Source organism: Pongo pygmaeus, chromosome 3, assembly GCF_028885625.2.
Source record: "Pongo pygmaeus isolate AG05252 chromosome 3, NHGRI_mPonPyg2-v2.0_pri, whole genome shotgun sequence".
In the NCBI taxonomy this organism is placed as follows: domain Eukaryota; kingdom Metazoa; phylum Chordata; class Mammalia; order Primates; family Hominidae; genus Pongo; species Pongo pygmaeus.
In genome coordinates, this window is record NC_072376.2 from 177,456,246 (window position 1) to 177,478,253 (window position 22,008).

Genomic DNA, 22,008 nt, shown 5'->3' on the forward strand with positions numbered 1-22,008 from the left:
CAACAGTAGGACCTTGAGCACACTTCATTTGTCCCTCTGTTAGAAAATTTTTATCTTTTTTCTCTAGCTAATTAACTCTTCCTTCCTTCAGATGTCAGCTAAAATGTCATCTCCTCAAGGAGGCTTCCCCAGACCTCCCTGGCTGAGTCAAACTCCCCTCTAATAGGTTTCCCCATTACTGTGCATCTGGCCTGCATTATACTCACTTTTGTGTATGTGCACTGGCTTGTGTGATTATTTAATTAATTTCACAGAAATAAAAAGCTCCAAAGAAGCAGGAATCATGCCACATTTTTCACTCATCATTACATTACCAGGACCTAGCTGAGTGTTGAGCATAGAGTAGACTGCCAATAAATACATATTAAAGGATAGTAAAAAAGAAGGAAGAGTTGGAAATTAATCATTATGTCAACAGATGACCTCATAGTTACTAGAAAAATTGTTTAAATGGTCTCACTTGGTGACCTGAAAGATGACAGATTTGTAAAGAAATTACCTCTGAAAATACATGTTTTATCTTCTTATTATTTTTCTCTCATTGTAATGGATGTAGCTTATGATTTAGTCCTGCTTTTCTTTCTCTTATTCATTTTTCTCTAGAGAAGGAAAGTCATAAATCTTAGTCCAGGCTCTCTTCAAAAGCAGAGTCTGAACTAAAAAATTATGTGCCAATAATACAAGGTGATCCCGGAGAGTAGGAGTGAGGCACTGGGTAAAGTGAACCAGGGAGAGAGTAAAGGCTAATAGAGGTGCATGCAGTTGGGTCACTTCCACGGCCGGTTGAGTCTCCTTCTCACCTGGACCTTATGAGGAGCTACAAAGTGCGTCTCGGAACTATCCACCCATTCCCACTGACTGTGAGGCTCCATGGTGGTGTTAGCTCCTCCTCACTTCCAGGCTGCATGGACCACGGTCAGAAGCAAGGGGAAAGATAAGACATGCTAGTAAAGTCACAGAGAAGAAAGTGAAAGATACTCAGCGCAAGCTTGAGATGGGAAATAGCACAACTGAGTCAAAGGCTGCCTACAATGATTGCCTGAGCCAGAGCCAGAAACAGATGTGAGATTGACAGGACATCTGGCAGGGTCCAAAAAGCATGTGATATACTTCATGAGAATCAGATCATTGCTCACCACAGTCAGCCCCAATGAGCCTCAATGTCAGCACCTAATTTATCACTCTCACCAAGCTTCCATTTATCTCCTAATATGCCTCAGGACACTGAATTAAAGGCAGGCGCAAGAATCTATTCCAGGCATTCTCCGACTTCCAATCATTGTGTCCCAAATAGTCAGTGATTTCTGGAATATGTTATCTGGAATATGTTACCTGGAACATACAATTCACTCAAAAATAACATTACATGTAATAGTTCAACATTAGTATCCATCTGTCACTAGGCAGACTTAACAAAAATTCTAGGTCAATCCATAAAAGCACAGTTAATTTAAATCATATCTCTAACAATCTACTTCAGGTATAACCTGAATTAACTATATTTCCGTGAATTGGTCGAGAAATACATTCTGAGTTTTATCCACATACCAATAAGAAAAGAGATCAACATAGTACTAGCTTGTTAACACTATTGTATGTATATCACAAGAAATCAGTCTGTATCAGTTGCTTTTCAGAGCAACAGTTGGAAAAATAGGACAGTTGTTTCTAAGAAGAGGGAGATTCCAGACTTCACACATTTTTCACTCCATAAATGTAGCGCTTATTTGTAAGTTAGAATGATTCATTAACCATGGAGTTCTTGTGTTCAGAAAGGAGCCTTACTTTTTTTATGCACACACACACACATATACACACACGTGTCTGTGTCTGTATTTTTGGGTGTGTATTAGTCCTAAAAGAAACAAAAGTTTTACCAATTTATTATGTTTAGTTACCAATAACTTGAATCTATTGGCTATTTGAATTACTGGTCTTCACTGTCACAGAGATTTACCTCAAAATTTAAAAAACAGACAAACTGTCTCAATATAAAACGGCATATAGTATATTAATGGCTGTTTAAAAGAATCTGCCTTCTTTTTATATCACTTCTAAAAATACGTTTGGAGTTAGCTGTATTGCGTAGGAGGCTGTGGGATGGGACTACTAACTCCAGTTTTACCACCAAGAAATGATCTTTGATCACTGTACATCTATGTTTATTATCAGTTAAAAATAATGACACATTTCAGCTGATGGTTTTGGTCAACAATAACTAGAAAAGCCAGATACAAGGACAGTATTCTGATAAAACCTGGTGGAGAGTTTCAGAAGAGGTCAAGACTAGAAGCTTCAAGATTACAGATGGAAGAAGTACCAAAGAGGTAAGGTGAGTTTTCAGAAAATGTTTTTCCCCCAGGAGGAAGAGTAGGGGCAACTGCCAATCTGGAAAGACAGCAAGAGACTAAGAATATGGGCTTTGCCTGAGCAGAGGACCACTGATGTGAGACAAAGAATCTAGCAGAGATTTTGGCAGTCTTGAGGGGCTGGAGAGACAAAATTAGATATGAGGGGCCAAGAGCTCAGTGGGAAGTAAAAGATGTAGCACTCAGTTTGACACATACTTGATTTTACCTACATGAGATTTGCTAAAGCCTGAAGTTACACATGTGAGTGGAGGCTAAGACACTGAAAAGGAAGCTTCTGGAAAGAAGAGCGGATTCTCAGGAGTCTTGTCCTGTCTTGTGTTGAGGGCCTGTGAATGCACCAGTAGAAGTTCAAGACATCTGGGCCGGGCGCAGTGGCTACGCCTTGGCATCTGGGAGCCCAGAAGTCTAACAACTCGTGACTCAGCTCAGTCGCTGGGTGGATTACAACTATGGGCTGCCACCCCACCATATCTGTCTAGCAGAGGAAATGTTGACACTTCTTTGGAGATGTATAGATCATCTGGAGCCTTTATAAGTTTGTTTTTTGTTTTTTGTGACAGAGTCTCACTCTGTTGCCCAGGCTGGAGTGCAATGGCACGATCTTGGCTTGCTGCAACCTCTGCCTCCCAGGTTCTAGTGATTCTCCTGCCTCAGCCTCCCAAGTAGCTGGGATTACAGGCACCGGCCAACATGCCTGGCTAATTTTTTGTATTTTTAGTAGAGATGGGGTTTCACCATGTTGGCCAGGCTGGTCTCGAACTCCTGACCTCAGGTGATCCACCCGCCTCAGCCTCCCAAAGTGCTGGGATTACAGGCATGAGCCACTGCACCTGGCCAAGTCTTTATAATTTTTATATACAATAACTAAGAGTAAAGATACGCTGAAAAGAAGCTCACAGCAATACAGTTGACATTAGCAGACTAAAATCTTAGAACAAGTTTGATTAATGTGCTCAAAGTCATAGAAGAAAAGATCAAGAAAACAGATAAGTTGGAATCTATAATCAAATGTACACTTGGAAATTTTAAAAAATACAATAATTACAGTAATAACCTGTGGATGAGCTTGGCAGTTTAACAGGCACGGTGTAGAAGAAGGTTAGTAAACTGAAGAGAAGGTCAAAAGAATACTCAAACAAGCACAGAGAGAAAACAAGTAGAAAATAGTAAAACAAGTACAGGCAGCATGTTGGGTACAGTGAAACCATCTATTAAACATGTAACTCAGATTTCAGGAAAAGAAAACAGATACAATGAAGTCAAAAATTCACCACTGAATTTCACCTGATGAAAGATAACAATCCACAAATTCAAGAAGCTCTGCAAACTTGGAGGATAAATCCAAAAAACCTATACCTAGCAATATATAGAAAACTAAAGAAAATAATGGCGAATGAAAAATCATAAAATCACCCGGAGACAAAGACACATTTACCCTCATAGCAACAATATGACTGACAGGTTTGATGGAAGTGAGAAGTCAAAAGAATAACAAATGTTGGCCAGGCACAGTGGCTTATGCCTGTAATCTCAGCACTTTGGGAGGCTGAGGCAGGCAGATTGCTTGAGTCCAGGAGTTTTAGCATAGATGGTGAAACCCCATCTATGCTAAAAATACAAAAATTAGCCAGACGTGGTGCTAGTCAGGAGGCTGAGGGACAAGAACAGCTTGCGCCTGTGAGGCAGAGGTTTCAGTGAGCAGTGATTGCGCCACTGCACTCCAGCCTGAGTGACAGAGTGAGGCTCTGTCTCAAAAATAAATAAATAAAAATAACAACGTGTTGAAAAAAAAAAACTGCCAAACAAAAATGCCATACTCAGCTTTAAAAATTACATCTATTTAAAAATATTTTCGGACATACAAAAACTGAGTGAATTTGTTGCCAGCACACTTTCAATAAAAATACATAACCACTTACTTCATAATTTTTATGAATAGATTATAAGTGAATTGGCAAGAATGCCACAAATTTAACATACCAGATATTCTAAAACCACAATTACTTTTGCACCAACCTAATAAAATAGAATTCACACATTAGGTTCACCTCTATCAATTTACTTCTTTAACTGAAACTAATTAGAAATTTAAAAGTGATTAAGTTCATTAATATATAATATTTGTCAGACAGTTCTTCCTGTATTTTCCAAATCATTTTTGTACACTAGTTCATTTGCTATGCACTGTCCCCCATGAGAAAGGCAAGGCAGATATTTTCATCTTTATTTTATGTAAAATGAAACTAATGTTTACAGACTCCGACCCTTGTCCTCAAGTACATGACAAAGTCAAAAGCAGAACACATATTTCCTACCACTGTTCATCACTGAAACACTAGGAGGTAGAGAAATGAATTAATAGTATCATAGGGGAGTCATAAATTGCAAAATGAACCCAATATATAGCAAAGGAATAATCGTGGCTTCAGAGAATTTGTCTCAAATTTTTTAATTTTATTTTTAAAGCTACATTAACAGCATTATTTTAACCCTCTAAATATTAGATCATCACACTCCTAAATATTTTCAGCAACTCTATAACCGTTGACTTTCACTGTTCTATTTCCAGAAAAAGTTAGGATGCAAAAACCTTTCAGCCAAGGTTTTACTGACCAATTTCCCTATCAAAGGCCTACAGGAAAGTGAAAGCTACAATGTTTTGTGATCCATAAGACATCCTTAAGCTAGAATTTGAAAAAGCCCAGAAAACAACCTCTTGATTGAGTTGAAGACATAATTTTGCCTCAAGGAGGGTAAAGGAGGTTTAGTTCTATCATAGAGGTCCTAAAGTATCTGTTAAATCACACAACTGGAACAATGAAAGCAAGAGGTCATCAAATAGCATAAACTTATTCTTCATACATGATCTTTCCATGGATACTTCCCAGTGTCCTGACATCATGTTTTTCGGTGACCTTGGAACATCACTATTGCCTGCCCTGGGCTTTGTGCTATGGCTTTATTTTTCTCCTATAATGCAACTTCCTCCTCTTTCTCACCTTTCCCAGTTAAGAGCCCTTGTGCAAAAGAATAGGTAAAGTATTTGTGAAATACATTAAAGAACATTATGAGAATACTCTCTAGTTCAAGGACACTAGTTTACTCCATGTGGTTTTAAAAATAATATTGTACTAGCTATCAAATAAATCAAATTATATCTATTTATAATATGCTTATACCTTCCGAGAACTTTTCTCAGTATTCTAGTGGAATGTGAAGAATCTGTGTACTTTTGACCTTCTTGGATAAAATATTTTTGAAATAAAATTAAAGATTTCATACATAAAATGTAATCTGTTCTCCTCAATATACATTTTTATTTACCATGTAAAGGAGGTAAAACATCTTATCGCTAAAGGTAATATCATTTGCCAAAAACCATGAGCCTGACACCACAGTACCTCCTGTTGATCATTGCTAGCTGATTATCTGATCAGTTATACACATATTGTATGTAAATGTAGATTTTTATGTAGCGTACACCCATCATGTAAGCACGTCAGAAGCTCGTACGTTCACAAGTCTATTTCAAAAAGAGTTTTTGCTATTACAATACTTGAGGAAAGCAGTCAACATGAGCAACAGGTTCTCTAAGAACCTTAAAGTAAAACCCCATTATCATAAAAACATAGTACAACAAAGTTAGAAAGAAGACTTCAGATAAAACAGGTGGAGCCTATTGTGACAATTAGTCAAGAAACAATGAAATAAAAAATTCTGTATCACCGAAGAAAACGTTGCTGACAACCCCGTAAGTCCTGGATTAAAACAAGCTCTTTGCTCATAACATTGGTCTCTCAACATAGCGTGACATAATCAGACATATAATTATGCACTTCCCAGGAGAGATACGCATGTAAAAGCTACAATGAGCTTTTCCAGAATCAAAACTGACACAGCACCTTCTGATAGTCCCACCATTCATATTTAGTAAAGCCTCCCTGTATTATCTCACCCAGTTTCTTTTTTACTTCCACCACATTGATTATTCCAATAATTTTCTATCAAGTCTGTTCTGAAAAGACTCAAACTTTATCAAAAGAGCAATCACTGAGAAAAATTATTTTAATCCTGTTTTAGAAAAGCTTCATTAGAATCATCTATCTTTAAAGAAAAAAAAGATCATCTGAGGAAAAATTAGCCTCTTTCAAGAAAAATAAAATAACCCTTTGAATTATAACTGTGATTGTTACTTTCTTATACCATAGCATTATGTTAGATGCTGGAATACCAAACTTGTATACCAAGAATCTCCTTAATGTTCAAGGATTATTTACATTTAATATACATTAAATTCATAAATACAAAATGACTAAAGTTTAAATATTTTCGATTGTAGTGGATGAAAACAAAAAAAAAGTAATGAACCCCCAAAGTAGCAAACTTTCACTTCTTTCCATCTTTTTCACAAGATATTCCTTTTGTAAACACATTGACATTAGAAACAGATGTTCTGATAGGTACCACCGCTTCCTTGTGATCTGAAAATTGAACCTCCTAAACGAGGAATTCATCAATAAAACGTGTGTGTCAGCCAAGCAAAAAGCCAGGGGGTTGGGTGTTGGCATGTTGGCTATATAGCACTTATAGGCCAGACAACTCTAAACTAAGGTACCTGAGCAGGTTCAAAATCTTTTTTCGTTAAACCCACAGAGCTCTATAATAGAAAACATTTTGATCTCAAAAATGTTTAGCAAGCAACTCTTTTCTGGAACTACTGAATAACAAAAAGAATTGCCAGGAAAACGTGAGGCTCTCTAACTACATATTGGCCATGCCTCTGATTCCATCCACCTGTCACAAATCTCCAAAATCAGCGCTTCAGAAACCAGAGAAAAGAGCGAGAGTGAGTCTCCCTAACTTTGCCATTTCCCTCACACCACTTGGGGATAAAACTTGGGCGTCTCTCTGACTCGACTGGCCACTCCACTTCCTGGAGCTCCAGAAGCTCCCTCAGCACCTGGATAACTGCGACACTCACCCGTGAGCGCAAGACCCTCCTGGCGTCTTAAGTCCCAGCTTTCAGACCCGCTGGCCGCAGGAACACAATGACATCTGTCGCGCAGGAGGGCGGTTGCAGGGAACCGAAATCGGACCCAACAGTTGCAATGAACCCGACTCAGGGTTGAGCGTATCAGCGCTAAACCCAAGACAAAGGCTGCCCTGTGTCTTCCGTAGTAAGCGCTCTCCTTTGGTAATCGGTCCCCGTCCCCCTCAAGCCCACAGTGGGAGCGCGTGAGCCTGTGAAGTGGCTGTCACCGATTCAGCGCTTTCCGAGGGGTGCGGCTGGGTGACTAGTACCACGCCGGTGTAAACAGCGCGCAGCGCACTGGGGATCCGCCAGAAACGGCGCGCGCGCAGAGCGGGCGCGGAGGGCCAATAGTAGCAACTACCCCAGGCGGCGGGCTGGAGCCGCCTCCTCTCACCAGTGAGGCGCCTACCGGGCAAGCCCGCCGCCCGCAGGTTGGGTGGCAGCACCCACCTCTAACCCCAGTGTACCCACCAGGCAAAGGCACCTGCTGCCTGCCCTCCAGGGCTGATGCTGTGCCAAGCGCCGCTCGGGATCAGGGACAAGCCGCCCAGGACTACCAACCGGAGAGAGGGGGCTCCCAGTGAGGCTGATTGAATAAATGATGTTTGCAGTCACTTACCGGCGGAGGGTGAAGTAGCTCAGGCGGCCGCCAGGCTGCGCGCGGCCGGCATCCCGGGGCGCGGGCATTCTCCCATCCTTTGTCAGTTGCGGGTGGAGCGCTCCTCCCCAGCTAGCGGACGAGCAGCCGGGTGGCAGGCAGCCCGGCTCTGGCTCCGCTCCCCAGTCCTCTCCCCTCCTCTGCTCCCCCTCCCCTTCTCCGTCCCCCTCTCTGAGCCGGCATTCACTGTGCTCCCATGATGTCATCCAGTGGAAATCTGCCATGCTCAAAGACTGGAATAATCCAGCGCTCACGCGGGGAACGCAGAGCAGGCAGAGGAGGCAGCAGAGCCTCTAGGAGTTCCCAGAACTAGCATCTCCAGGTTAACTGGAGTCAAGGACAGGGCATAGCGGGGGTCTGCGGAAAGGTGGCTCCGAGGGTGTATGTGGACTGGGTGGGCGCGGTGGGGATGGGGCCGGGGATGAAGAGCCTCTTCTTTGCCGTAAAGATTCCTAAATCAGTCTTAAACTGATGGCAGATGCCAAGGGTAAGGAGAAAGTTTATTTCTGGCTGCTCAGTAGCTCAGGTGCCCCGTCTCGGTGATGGACACCTACACTGCAGCCACGATAATAATTAGAACCCCTGGAACCCTCGGAGCCCTAGTCACAATGAGAAAGTTTAGGATGTCTGACCAATGACAGCTTCAATGATGAGCAGCTAAAGTGAGGGAGAAAGATGTGTACTGTTTACAGGCGGGAGTCTGAGGCAAAACATTAAACAACGAGGGCACTTCAACAATCTATGACATAAAGACCGCTGGTCTGAGGCAAGAAGGCACCAGTAGCAATTCACTCCTAGCCTTAGTATTGACCTCCTGTCCTCCCACCATATACTAATGGACACTCGAGAGGCGACTCTCTTGTGGCCTCACCTAAAGACTGTCATCAATGATGAAACTATTTAAATCACAAGGTTTATTGAAACTCATAAAAGGTGCGATGCCAAATCTTTTGCTTAAGATTCTATATAACATCGATAGAAGTCTTATTAGAGGAATAGACAAACAGCCTGAGTATTTTTTAAGATTCCGCTGTTTTCATGGAAACAGGCAGATACACCAGATCTGAGATCCAGCTCTACAGCAATCTAGAGCAGCTTCATGTCAAAAACTCTCCTGTTCAGGGACCAGATTTCAACAGCTCATGGTTTGTGCTCTAATCAGTCCAAGCTTCAAGGAGGCTCTTGAGTTCCCAGGATTACCTACCACCTGTCATTCCTGGAAGAGACTAAGCTTGCAGAGAAAAGTACTAGCAGCCAGTGCTGATTAGGCAGTCTTCAGTGAGAGTGCTAGGTGGGAACGTGCAGCCTCTGCCGCTGCATTCATCACCATTATCCTTTACAAGTGTGAAGACTAAGAATAACATTTATTACAAGTGTTGATACAGTTAGAAACTCCTTAATCTTTGTAAATACAAAGAGAAGGACTCAATATAATAATAACGACAATTTAAAGGCTACTCACTATCAGATAGGCTTCTTATTACATTGTGAAATTGTGAAATCCAGTGGGACTTTTCTGAGGAAAAAGTAATAAGTATGAAAAAGCAGCATCAGAAATTATTTTAAAAAATAAACTATCAGTGTAATGGATAAAGAGTATATGGCACATATACACAATGGAGTAATATTCAGCCATAAAAGAGAACAAGATCCTGTCATTTGCAATAACATGAAGGAACTGGAGGTCATTACCTTAAGTGAAATAAGCTGAACACAAAAAAGACAGACTTTGCATGTTCTCACTCATTTGTGGGAGCTAAAAATTAAAACACCTGAACTCACAGAGCTAGCGATTCAAGTGATGGTTACCAGAGGCTGTACAAAAATATAGACAGAATGAAGAGGATCTAGTATTTGATAGCACAACAGTGACTACAGTCAACAACAATTTATTGTATATTTTCAAATAACTGAAAGAGTATAATTGAAATGCTTATAACACAAAGAAATGATAAATTCTTGAAGCAATGATACCCCATTTTCCCTGATGTGAATATTACACACGGTATGCCTGTATCAAAATATTTCATGTATCCCATAAATATATATACCTACTATGTACCTATAAAAATTAAAAACTAATAGAGTATAAAAAAATTGTGATGCATGTACTTTGGAAATTATGTGTGAAATCTATGTGTTCACTTTTATTTATTTTCAAATTAAAATATTTTAAGTATCACTAGTATTTATGTCATTATATAATAAGTAAAAAATAACATATCAAATGATTGAACAAATTTTAGAAACAAATATTTTTAAATACCAAAATAATAAAGATTTTTTAAAATTGGGGCCAAATGGGAAGTAAACTAGGAGAAAAGGTAAAAATTGGGAAATGTAGGTAATGGCAGTTTTTGAGAATAGGAAAACAATCTAATGGCTTGAAAAAAGTAATTAGTACTGCTAATGACACTGTTCTAAGTGCATCAGAAGGTCAAGTTGTAAACCTTCCTACGGAGATTGGTTCTTTAATGCCCCATCTATCTTCTTTGCCTCTGTTTATCTTCCAGTTCTTCAGCATCCTCTGGACTAATTCATAAGAATGGTGACCAGAAGAAGGTCATAGTTAGCAGATCTGGGGAATTTATAATAGTAGCCATAAAGATCAGAAAATGCATCCTTCAGCTTTTTTTCTTTTTCATCACTGCTCTGAGGAATTAAAGCAAAACCTAAATCTCTTACTTTAAAGAAAAAATGCATTCATACATGATAATGTATTTATTTCTGTGAAAATATCTTCAGTATGTTATTTGGGACTTTTTTGGGAATTGAAAATATTGTGCTGTGGCAATCACTCAGGACCCTGATCTTAGCAAAGTGAATTTACTATATCTCTACAATAACTTCTTTCCTAATGTGTCCCAACCTACTAATACCTTTGGCTGTGCCACTGACATTTTCCACTACTACTGCATGCTTTGTTATTTGTAATTCTTAAAACGTGGTGTTTGAATATTTTGAAATATTTTTATCCAAATGGATGCTATAAATAACTAAAATAAAATATCTAATTGTTACATGAGAAAATGTAAAAGTATCGTAAGTCTTAGCCAACAAAAGTCTGAAATCATATTTTACAAACCTAACTTACATTTGAATCATATTTAAATGGGGAATATATTAAACCTTGGAATTGAAAATTTAGAATAGATATATTATTTCTGCCTCAATTATTGCTGCTCTACTGTACCATTTTCATACTGATACATGAGTCTCTTCACAAAAGCAGCAAGTGCTTTGGTGGGAAAAATAGACATATTTTAATATTTTTTATTTGTGAATTCCACAGAATATAAACTTTTTATACTCTGGTTTCATTTAAATTGATAGACTCATTTATAGCTACTGACTTTTATTTTTATTCTTATTTGTTATTTATTTATTTACTGAGACAGAGTCTTGCTCTGTCACCCAGGATGGAGTGCAGTGGTGTGATCTCAGCTCACCGCAACCTCTGCCTCCTGGGTTCAAGCGATTCTCCTGCCTCAGCCTCCTGAGTAGCTGGGATCACAGGCATGTGCCACCACGCCCAGCTAATTTTTTTTTTTTTTTTTTTTTTTTTTTTGTATTTTTAGTACAGACAGGGTTTCACCATGTCGGCCAGTCTGGTTTCAAACTCCTGACCTCAGGTGATCTGCCCACCTTGGCCTCCCAGAGTGCTGGGATTACAGGCCTGAGCCACCGTGCCCAAACTTGACTTTTAAAAACAAGTTTTCCTACATACAAATTTGTTAATTGTTGATACATAATACACAGAAATAATATCAGTAAGTCCTTATCATGTGCCAAATACTGTGCTAAGTTATTATATGTTACTCCATCTGCTCTTCAAATCACCCCATGATATAAGTGTATTAACCTCTCTTGAAGATGAGGAAACAGAGACCTACAGAGGTTACAGAAACTGTCCAGGCAACTAAACTAGTAACAAATCAAATTAAAATTTGATTATATCAGCCTAAACATATAAAGTCTGTCCTCATAACAGCATACTTGCAACTTTTAGGTATTTTTTCCACTGAAAAAAATGAAATATGAAAAAATAAAATGTTATATACATGCATACATTATATACATATATACACACATATATATATTATATTCGATGAAGTAAATAATATGATTTTGTGAACTTTTCCATCTGTTAACAAATTCATCACTAATTTTATTTCCATTATCCCTGCAAATGAAATGCTTTCAGAGTTATTTATGAAGAAAAAGAATCTCAGGCTACCAAATAAATTTTGGTTTTGGATCTATTCTTAAACAGTTTCAGACATAAAGCAAGGTACAGTGATTTTTGAACTTGGAGACAGATCATTGCAAAATGAAATAAAAAAGAAAAAGAGCCATAAACCATTCATTTAAATAAAGATAAAGACTACCCCAGCAACTATTTTCTCTGTACAGTTAATCCATCAGTAGCCCTGGGAGAGAAAACTACATCACCATCCAAATGAAGGCTTTTCTTCCTACTGTGAATATTAACAAGGAAAATAGATCACTTTACATATTGGACCTCAAAGACCCAGTATATTTTTTATCATAGAAAGTAATATTCCCTGGGCACAGATATATAACCAAAGCTTATTTAAACAGAAAGGTTTAGTGTAGACTTTTTCAAAGTCTTTTTTTTATTTTATCTTGTTTCATAATTGCTGATGTTTGGCAACTCTGTTAATAAGGGTTATTTGAGAGAATGTGTGAAATGGTTAAAAGGTACACATAACAAATTATCATTTTTTCAAAGTATGCTGCTACCTTGGCTTTTTGAATTAATTGCTTATTTATGATATAAACCATTTAAACAAACAAGGGCTATCTTTGTACTCATAAGATATGTTATCAGGTACAAATTTATTTATTGCATACTCGGGATCTAAATATTAGTGTTATTTTGACTTTGGTTCCAGTACATTCTTCTATCATTAAATATCTTTATTTGACAAGACAGGGGACCCATCCCATGGCTTTAGTTAATTTTCCAGCTGCTTTGTCACTTATGCTTGTCATTGGCACTAACATAACATAGAAGAGGTGTTATACGAATTGCTTTTGTTTAAAGGTACAGGAAAGAATGAGGAAATTTTTTTTAGAAGGAAGAGCTTATTGCAGAATGGACATACTGCTTGTGGAAAGCAAAGGTATCTCATTGTATATATACGCATTCCTTCACAGCCTAATGCTATGAAGGAACATGTATATATACAATTTTCTCCTAAAATAAAAGTATTTGAAAAGTAAAGATGCTGATTTGTCCTCTTAGACTGAGATTTTTCTTAAGAAAATGCTCATATTATTCAGCTGTAACAGTAGTGTTAGTGATCTGCTTTTATTATTTCCACCCTGATCCTGTGGCCATATGTATTTCCTCAAATTGCTTCAATTACCTTGGTTGACCCCATTTATAGGCATGGAATTAAAGATAACACAGAACCAAATACTCCCAACAGAAAGATAATTTTCTGATTTTCTAGTCATAGTTCTTAATCTTTATAGCAGATTTTTTCCCACAGCTATATCTTCTTAGCTATCATGGGAAAAAACCTTGACAAATATATTTTCTGAAAAAACATATATACATATATACAAAATATAATATTAGAGTCTTCTAATAGACATTCCTGATTTTCCAAGTCAACTTTAATTTCTGAAGTACCCTGAGAGTCGAATGGAAGAGCTCAGAGTACTATAACCTTGCTTCTCAATCTAGTTCTCTTAATGATGTCTTTTATGACTTAAGTAGTTCATTTCACCTAGCCACCTTACCTTCTTCATTTGGAAGAGGAAATTAATGATATCTGCCTTATATATCTCTTATTTCAGAGAGTTTTATGAGAAAAGAAAGTGGAGTGGAAGTATGATACAAAGGGAGTGTAATAGTTCTACAGATCTAAAGGGAGCCTCCTGAGCTACATCCCGTTCAGTTGTACAGGACACTCAATTATGTATAGCTGATTGTGGTGGCTAGAACAAGAAGGGAGGAGAAAGAAGAGGAGTGGGAAAAAAAGATCTATTCTGTTGGGGGTATTTTTTATTTTTTATTCCTTTAGACATAAAAATGGAACAGTGGAAAGTGTGGCCTTTGAAAAGTTTTGAACTCCAGCTTACCATTTACTATAACTTAATATATTTTAATGTCTCTGAACCTCACTTGCTCCTCTAAAATACAGTTAAAGTTATTTTTCCTCAGTTTATTTTAATTTTTTGAAAATCAAGATATGTGTTCATCCACAGTGTGCTTTTAAGGTAGTACTACTTTTCACCTCTGCAAAAGTTATTTTATTAGTTGTAACAAGGAGTAGTAATGTAGACTTAAGGAAATATGATGCTATCTCAAAGAAGGAAGGAGAAATTAATCTGTTTTGTTAATAATATAACCAAGACACTCTAAATGGTTCCTGGAAAATATTGGTTGAATAAATGAATGTATGATTGGATCATTGTGATGATTCAGTAAAATAATGGAATATAGACAACATCTAGTGCTATGGTCTAAATATTTATGTCCCTGCAAAATTTGTATGCTGAAACCTAATCATAAAATTTATGGTATTAGGAGCTAAGGGCCTTTGACAGTGATTAAATCATGAGAGCAGAGCCTTCATGAATGTGATTAGTGTCCTTTTAAAAGAAGCCTGAGAGAGCTTCCTTGCCTCTTCCACCACATGAGAACACAGCAAGAAGTTTCAATCTATGAATCAAGAAGTAGGCTTTCACCAGACTCTAAATTTGCCAGCATCTTGATTTTACACTTCCCAAGCTTCAAAACTGTGAGAAATATGGTAACATTGTTTATAAGCCACTCACTTTATAGCAGTTTGTCAGAGTAGCCTGAATAGACTAAGACACCTAAGATAATACCTATCAATTAGCAGCTGATCAATAACTAATATAACTTGAAATCCCGGATTCAGGGGCAAATTGCATTCCAAAGGTTTTTATTCACTGGTTTTTTTAAAAAGGGAATATAAGTTATATACTGCGTTTTGTGTAGTATCCTACTGTTGTTTGGGGCAGCATCATAAAATCAAACAGTGATATGTCCGCAGTGAAATATATAAAGATTCATGCTGAGTGTGATAAAATGAGCCTCATATCACTTCATGTCAGTTTTCTGCCAAATGAGTTGTGAAATTTTTTTTATTTTTTAGATATTTCTAGACATTAGAATAAGAATTAACATTTATTGAACATCTACTATATGTCAGGCACTGTTCTAAGCACTTTATGTCTATTAATTTAAGCCTCATGCAATGTTCTAAGGTAGGTAATCTTATTTCCATTTTATATTATAGGAGAGAAAGCATGCTCAGAAAGGTTAAACACTTGCTTTATTTGGGTTATAAAGTAAAGCAAAATGAGTCTAGAAAGATTTGTGTTAAACATTATAAAACTAAAAATAACTAAAAATAAACAATTAGGAAGAACATAAAAATAGACATTTATGACAGAAAGAAAGGAATTTCTAAATTACAAGCAAAGAAAGAAATTATAGATAAAATAGTAACATATTTTATTAAATATCATATAAAATTTCAGAACACCAAAAATACTACATATAAATTTAAAGTTTAATAAACTAGAATAAATTTTTGCAACAGATATATTTGGTATATTCAATATATATACAAATCAATAAAATACTAAGACCTCAGTAGATTTCTTAAAAAGATATAAAGAAATCACACAAAAAAGAACTACTGGCAGAAAAGAACTAACATTGAAGTTTAAAATTCAAGTTTAAAAAATCTGAGATATAATTTTTCAAGTATCAAGTAAAGATTTTCATAACTTGTAATACTTTCTTCAGGCAAAGGAAGAGTTGTATATATTGCAGATATAAACATATGTTCGTTCAAGCTTTCTAGAAAACATTGGCAGCACATGCCAAATGTTTTAAGACTTCCTATAGCCTTTGAGGCAGTGATTAAATTTCTTTAGGTTCTGCTATAGAGAAATAATCAGAGATACAGGGAAAATATGTTTATCCACAAACATGTTTCAGTAGAGAGTAATTCATAACATTATTTGTAAAAGGAAACCAGTGCTTTTAAGGACAGATGTAAATAAAACAACTTCAAATAAATGAAGTGGGAAATATTGTTTGAATTGACCAATACACCACTTTTCAACACACTGCTGAGCCTAACAGAATAGGCAATGTTGTAAATTCATAGTTTAGTTTCCCAATGTCACATTAAGAAGCCCTCTAGAGAGCTGTCGCCAGGGAACCTGAGACCCTGAAGCCATATATATAGGTAAGAGAGTTTCTGTACAGTTGTCCTCATCCAGGTAAGAGGGTGATTTTCACTGCAAAGATATTTTTTCCACAGTGAGTGTTGACAACTTGTGAAATTGTTATGCTCCACTGTGGACCTGTATGCTGTCCCTTTCTCTGAATCAGTTGTTAATACTAAAACTTTAGGGCAGTATTAATTTTTAAGCCTCTGGGAACCAGATTAACCCAACTAGAGTCAAATAAAATAGCAATTTTAGCCATTAAAAGTGAACCTCATGCAATTTATTGACTTCTTTTTCTTAATTCCAGCTCCAGCTCTTCTTCCTCCCTGCGCTCTGTTTTGTAATCATTTTCTTGGTAAATAGTTCCAGCATCCATTCAGGTTTCCAAACAAGGAATCTAAATATTACTGGAAGATATTTCCTCTCACTTGCACCCCATTGGAATAATCAATATTTTATATACTACTACTGTATACTACTCTTCTACATACAACTATTTCTAATTATTTTATTTTGATTAAACATTAGTTTTTTTTAAAAAAATGAGTGGCATCATTTTGGTGGTGACATTGTCAACAAGACCTTTGCATAAAAATCTCTTTAGTTGTTCCCCTTTTCCATATTCTTTGCAATTGTACTCATTTAGACCCTTTCACCTTGTGCTGGCCTATTATCTTTAGCCACCTTAAATTTACCCTATACCCTTCTTTCTCTTTCTCTATGCCCTAAAGAACTGTCCTCTTTGGCATTTTCCTTGCCCTTCGGCTTCTGGTTGGGTTCTGTTTGGAGACACCAGAAGGATTTAGAGGGTGGAAAGAAGGAGAGCTGGGTTTGTATTTCCCCCATTTTCTCCATGCTTCAGTGTGGTTCTAAAATATGCTACTTTGCTTCATCATGATAGATTCTCCCATGTTTCCGGCCATCAGCCAGGCTTTCTTGGTACCTTAAGGTTAGTAAGGCTTAAGGGTAATCATGGCTTCCCACTCTTGATAGTTCTAACCCGTTTTTTTTTTTTTAACCCTACTCACATAGAAGTATTTTCTTTACTAAAATGTACATCATTAAAAAGTCAGGAAACAACAGGTGTTGGAGAGGATGTGGAGAAATAGGAACACTTTTACACTGTTGGTGGAACTGTAAACTAGTTCAACCATTGTGGAAGACAGTGTGGCAATTCCTCAAGGATCTAGAACTAGAAATACCATTTGACCCAGCCATCCCATTACTGGGTATATACCCAAAGGATTATAAATCATGCTGCTATAAAGACACATGCACACATATGTTTATTGCGGCACTATTCACAATAGCAAAGACTTGGAACCAACCCAAATGTCCACCAATGATAGGCTGGATTAAGAAAATGTGGCACATATACACCATAGAATAGTATGCAGCCATAAAAAAGAATGAGTTCATGTCCTTTGTAGGGACATGGATGAAGCTGGAAACCATCATTCTCAGCAAACTATCGCAAGGACAGAAAACCAAACACGGCATGTTCTCACTCATAGATGGGAATTGAACAATGAGAACACTTGGACACAGGATGGGGAACATCACACACCAGGGCCTGACATGGCATGGTGGGAGGGGGGAGGAATAGCATTAGGAGATATACCTAATGTAAATGATAAGTTAATGGGTGCAGCACACCAACATGGCACATGTATACATATAAAACAAACCTGCATGTTGTACACATGTACCCTAGAACTTAAAGTATAATAAAAATAAATAAATTTTAAAAAGAAATCCCAGTATATTGTGCTATGTCTTTCCTGTTAAGACACAAGAGTGGTACACATTCCTTTTCCCTATCACTGAAATGACTTCTATTGATTTCATGCCTATAGTCTTACCCTCACCACACTTTCTGTGCAAAACATCCTTCAGCCATTGACAGTATCCTTTCTCAAATGCAAACCTGATGGTGCCATTCTATCCTCAGCACACTCATCAGTGTTCCCCATTGTCATTGGCAGTAGTTTCCAACCAGAGAGTTATTGCTAAAAATCCTTATCACCCAAGCATTTTCCATGAAATAATCAGTCTTGTATATACAACTATTTTTAAGAACTATGCTGCTGTGATTAATTAAATGCCTGCTCGTTTAAAACATGACATGCTTCACACTGACTTTATCATTACATGTTTCTGCAAATAATCAAATATTCCATTGTATATGTCAAAATAATCTTTACATTCAAAAGATAAAATCTAGATTCTAATTTTCCAGTTTATTCTTCTATTACTCACCCACATGCACTTACATTTAAGTGCCACATTCTCTCTGCATCTTCACTTTAGGTAATCTTTTTCCTGTTTCTAAAAGGTACTCTTCCATACTCAATAACTCTTTCATGGCAAATTCTTCTCATATTTTTAATAGAAATATTATATTGAATGTCAATAGACTAAATTTTTATTTAAGTATTTTATGTGCATTATCTCATTTAATACTCATTATAATTACTGAGGTGAAGTTTAAGAGGTTTGTACAGGTTTACAAATCATAAAGTGTAAAATTAAGACTTGAAATCAGACCTGATTTCATATCTACACCTTCAAATGTAAAATGTATTTTCCAATAAGATGCTAATCCACAAGATTAAAAAATTACGTACTCTGAAAACTCTCTTACATGGCCATTCTCATTTTAATTCCCATGCCACTTTGTACATATTTTCTCATACTATACTGCCATGATGTGTTTGCTTATTTTTCCCACTATGCTATGAGATCTTTAAAGACGAAAACTTTTTCTTGCATTTTGTTTGTTCATCTTTTGTTTTACTTTGCTTCCAGAACTTAACAGCATATCTGAGTATCAAATATGGAATAATTTATCAATAATATTAATGCTTTATAAAGGAATCATACTACTTTTAATATTAAAATGAAGCAATGCCTATTAGGAATTATTGCATTGCAACATTTCCAAAAGTGCCCATTTAGTTTACATCCTTGATTCAATACCAGATTGATGTGTACATAGTGTGGCATCTGACCATCTCATTGTGACAACTGTGTACTTTATTCTTGTTTCTTTATTATCTAAGTTACCCAGTAATGATTAATTGACCATATGTGTCAAGAAACACCAATTATTCTGTTAACTTTAATTGACTTCTTACATATATGAGTGCTGATAGTAGTTATTTTTTTGTTGCCAATATTATACATTGTAAATTATCTGCCCAGGGAAAAACACTGTTTACCTTGATGTCTTCATTTGTAATGTTTGTTGTTTCTAATTTACTCAATTATATAGACCAAATTTAGAAGATACATACAGTCAAACCTTCATATTTCAACCATAAAATCAATACATAAGAAAAAATAAATATTTAAACATTGTTGTTTAGCCACAAAGTATTTTGTGAAAGATAAAGTTTATGAGAAATCTAATTGCAATCTAATTAATTCCATGAAAACATGCAATAATGTTAACTAATATTTATTGGGGTTTGTTAAATGCAAGGCATTGTCTGAGTGATTTACATGCATTAACTCATTTAATCCTCACAACAACTATGTGCAACAGACATTGTTATTTTCCTCATTTTATAGGTACAAAAACTGAAGTGAAACAAAGAAAAGCAACTTGCAAAGGTTATGCAACTAATGATGTCCCAAGTGGTATTTAGAACTCAGGTAGCCTACCTCTAAGACTGCTTAATTACTATGCAATACTACCTTTATTAAACAATTGCTAATTGAATTATTATTATGGAATACAAGAAAATTGCAATAGAAATCAGGGAGTCCCTTTGCCCATTTTCTTGCCCTGACTAGTAAAAATGAGCTCAATGAACCGTCATAATTAATTGCCATTAAGCATAAAATCATATCAATAATTTTTCTTTACTCTACCCTTACAAGGTAACTGCTGCATATAATTTGATTTCCCATGTCGCAGGAGTATATTGTAGTAATTGAAAGCGTACTTACTAGAGCCAGTTCGCCTGAGTTTGAATTTTGGTTCCACCATTTTCTAGTTGTTTATTTCAATTTCCTCACCTAGAAAATTAGATCAATAAGAGTATTGATTGTATAGGGTTGATGTGATGATCGCATTACTTAATACATATGAGGCACTTTCTTTTTGTTTTTTATTTTATTATTATTATATTTTAAGTTTTAGGGTACATGTGCACAATGTGCAAGTTAGTTACATATGTATACATGTGCCATGCTGGTGTGCTGCACCCATTAACTAGTCATTTAGCATTAGGTATATCTCCTAATGCTATCCCTCCCCCCTCCCCCCACCCCACAGCAGTCCCAGAGTGTGATGTTCCCCTTCCTGTGTCCATGTGTTCTCACTGTTCAATTCCCACCTATGAGTGAGAATATGCGGTGTTTGGTTTTTTGTTCCTGCAATAGTTTACTGAGAATGATGATTTCCAATTTCATCCATGTCCCTACAAAGGACATGAACTCATCATTTTTTATGGCTGCATAGTATTCCATGGTGTATATGTGCCACATTTTCTTAATCCAGTCTATCATTGTTGGACATTTGGGTTGGTTCCAAGTCTTTGCTATTGTGAATAGTGCTGCAATAAACATACGTGTGCATGTGTCTTTATAGCAGCATGATTTATAATCCTTTGGCTATATACCCAGTAATGGGATGGCTGGGTCAAATGGTATTTCTAGTTCTAGATCCCTGAGGAATCGCCACACTGACTTCCACAAGGGTTGAACTAGTTTACAGTCCCACCAACAGTGTAAAAGTGTTCCTATTTCTCCACATCCTCTCCAGCACCTGTTGTTTCCTGACTTTTTAATGATTGCCATTCTAACTGGTGTGAGATGGTATGTCATTGTGGTTTTGATTTGCATTTCTCTGATGGCCAGTGATGATGAGCATTTTTTCATGTGTTTTCAGGACATAGGCATGGGCAAGGACTTCATGTCTAAAGCACCAAAAACAATGGCAACAAAAGCCAAAATTGACAAATGGGATCTCATTAAACTAAAGAGCTTCTGCACAGCAAAAGAAACTACCATCAGAGTGAACAGGCAACCTACAAAATGGGAGAAAATTTTCTCAACCTACTCATCTGACAAAGGGCTAATATCCAGAATCTACAATGAACTCCAACAAATTTACAAGAAAAAAACAAACAACCCCATCAAAAAGTGGGCGAAGGACATGAACAGACACTTCTCAAAAGAAGACATTTATGCAGCCAAAAAACACATGAAAAGAGGCACTTTCAACAGTGCCTGACACAGACTCAGTTGCTAGTTATTAATATTTTCTTACTAAAAGTAGATTATGTATATGTTTGGTGATAATTCATTAGGTAGCATTATGTGGAAATGAATAAGCTGTTATTCCAATATATAGATTAGTCTATTGTGTCCTTTATTCATAGGAATTCCCTTTAACAGGTTCTGAAGCCCATGTAAGGTTGAGACACATCATTAGACTTGCGTTGACTAATAGGTTTTAATTTGAGAACCATCTGTAAGAAATTGATAGTGGTTGCTTGAGTAAGCAGTTGAGATTCTTGAGATCACATAAGAACTCAGCAGGAAAGAGTGTTTTTATTGGAATAATGGTTATGCTGTGGACTTGGGTCAGTAAGCTTGAGTTCAGCACCCTGGACAGCACTTTGCCTATCAATAATCAGATAGCAGCAGCAGGAGCAGGCTGTGTAAACAGATATGTTGGGACCCGGCAT

General features: G+C 36.8%; 1 protein-coding gene across 3 annotated transcripts in view; it reads right to left on the minus strand.

Moving 5' to 3' along the window:
- MARCHF1 (membrane associated ring-CH-type finger 1) overlaps positions 1–8,173 on the minus strand; it is an 844,416-nt gene extending 836,243 nt beyond the window's left edge. The window contains exon 1 of one of the 3 annotated variants that reach the window (XM_063664256.1): positions 8,024–8,173. The gene's annotated coding sequence lies outside the window, so the exon portion shown is untranslated. Of the gene's footprint in view, positions 1–7,353; positions 7,685–8,023 lie in introns of those variants that run through there. The other 2 variants (XM_054485048.2, XM_063664258.1) reach the window with 2 other exon arrangements.
- Between the last annotated feature and the right edge of the window lie 13,835 nt (positions 8,174–22,008).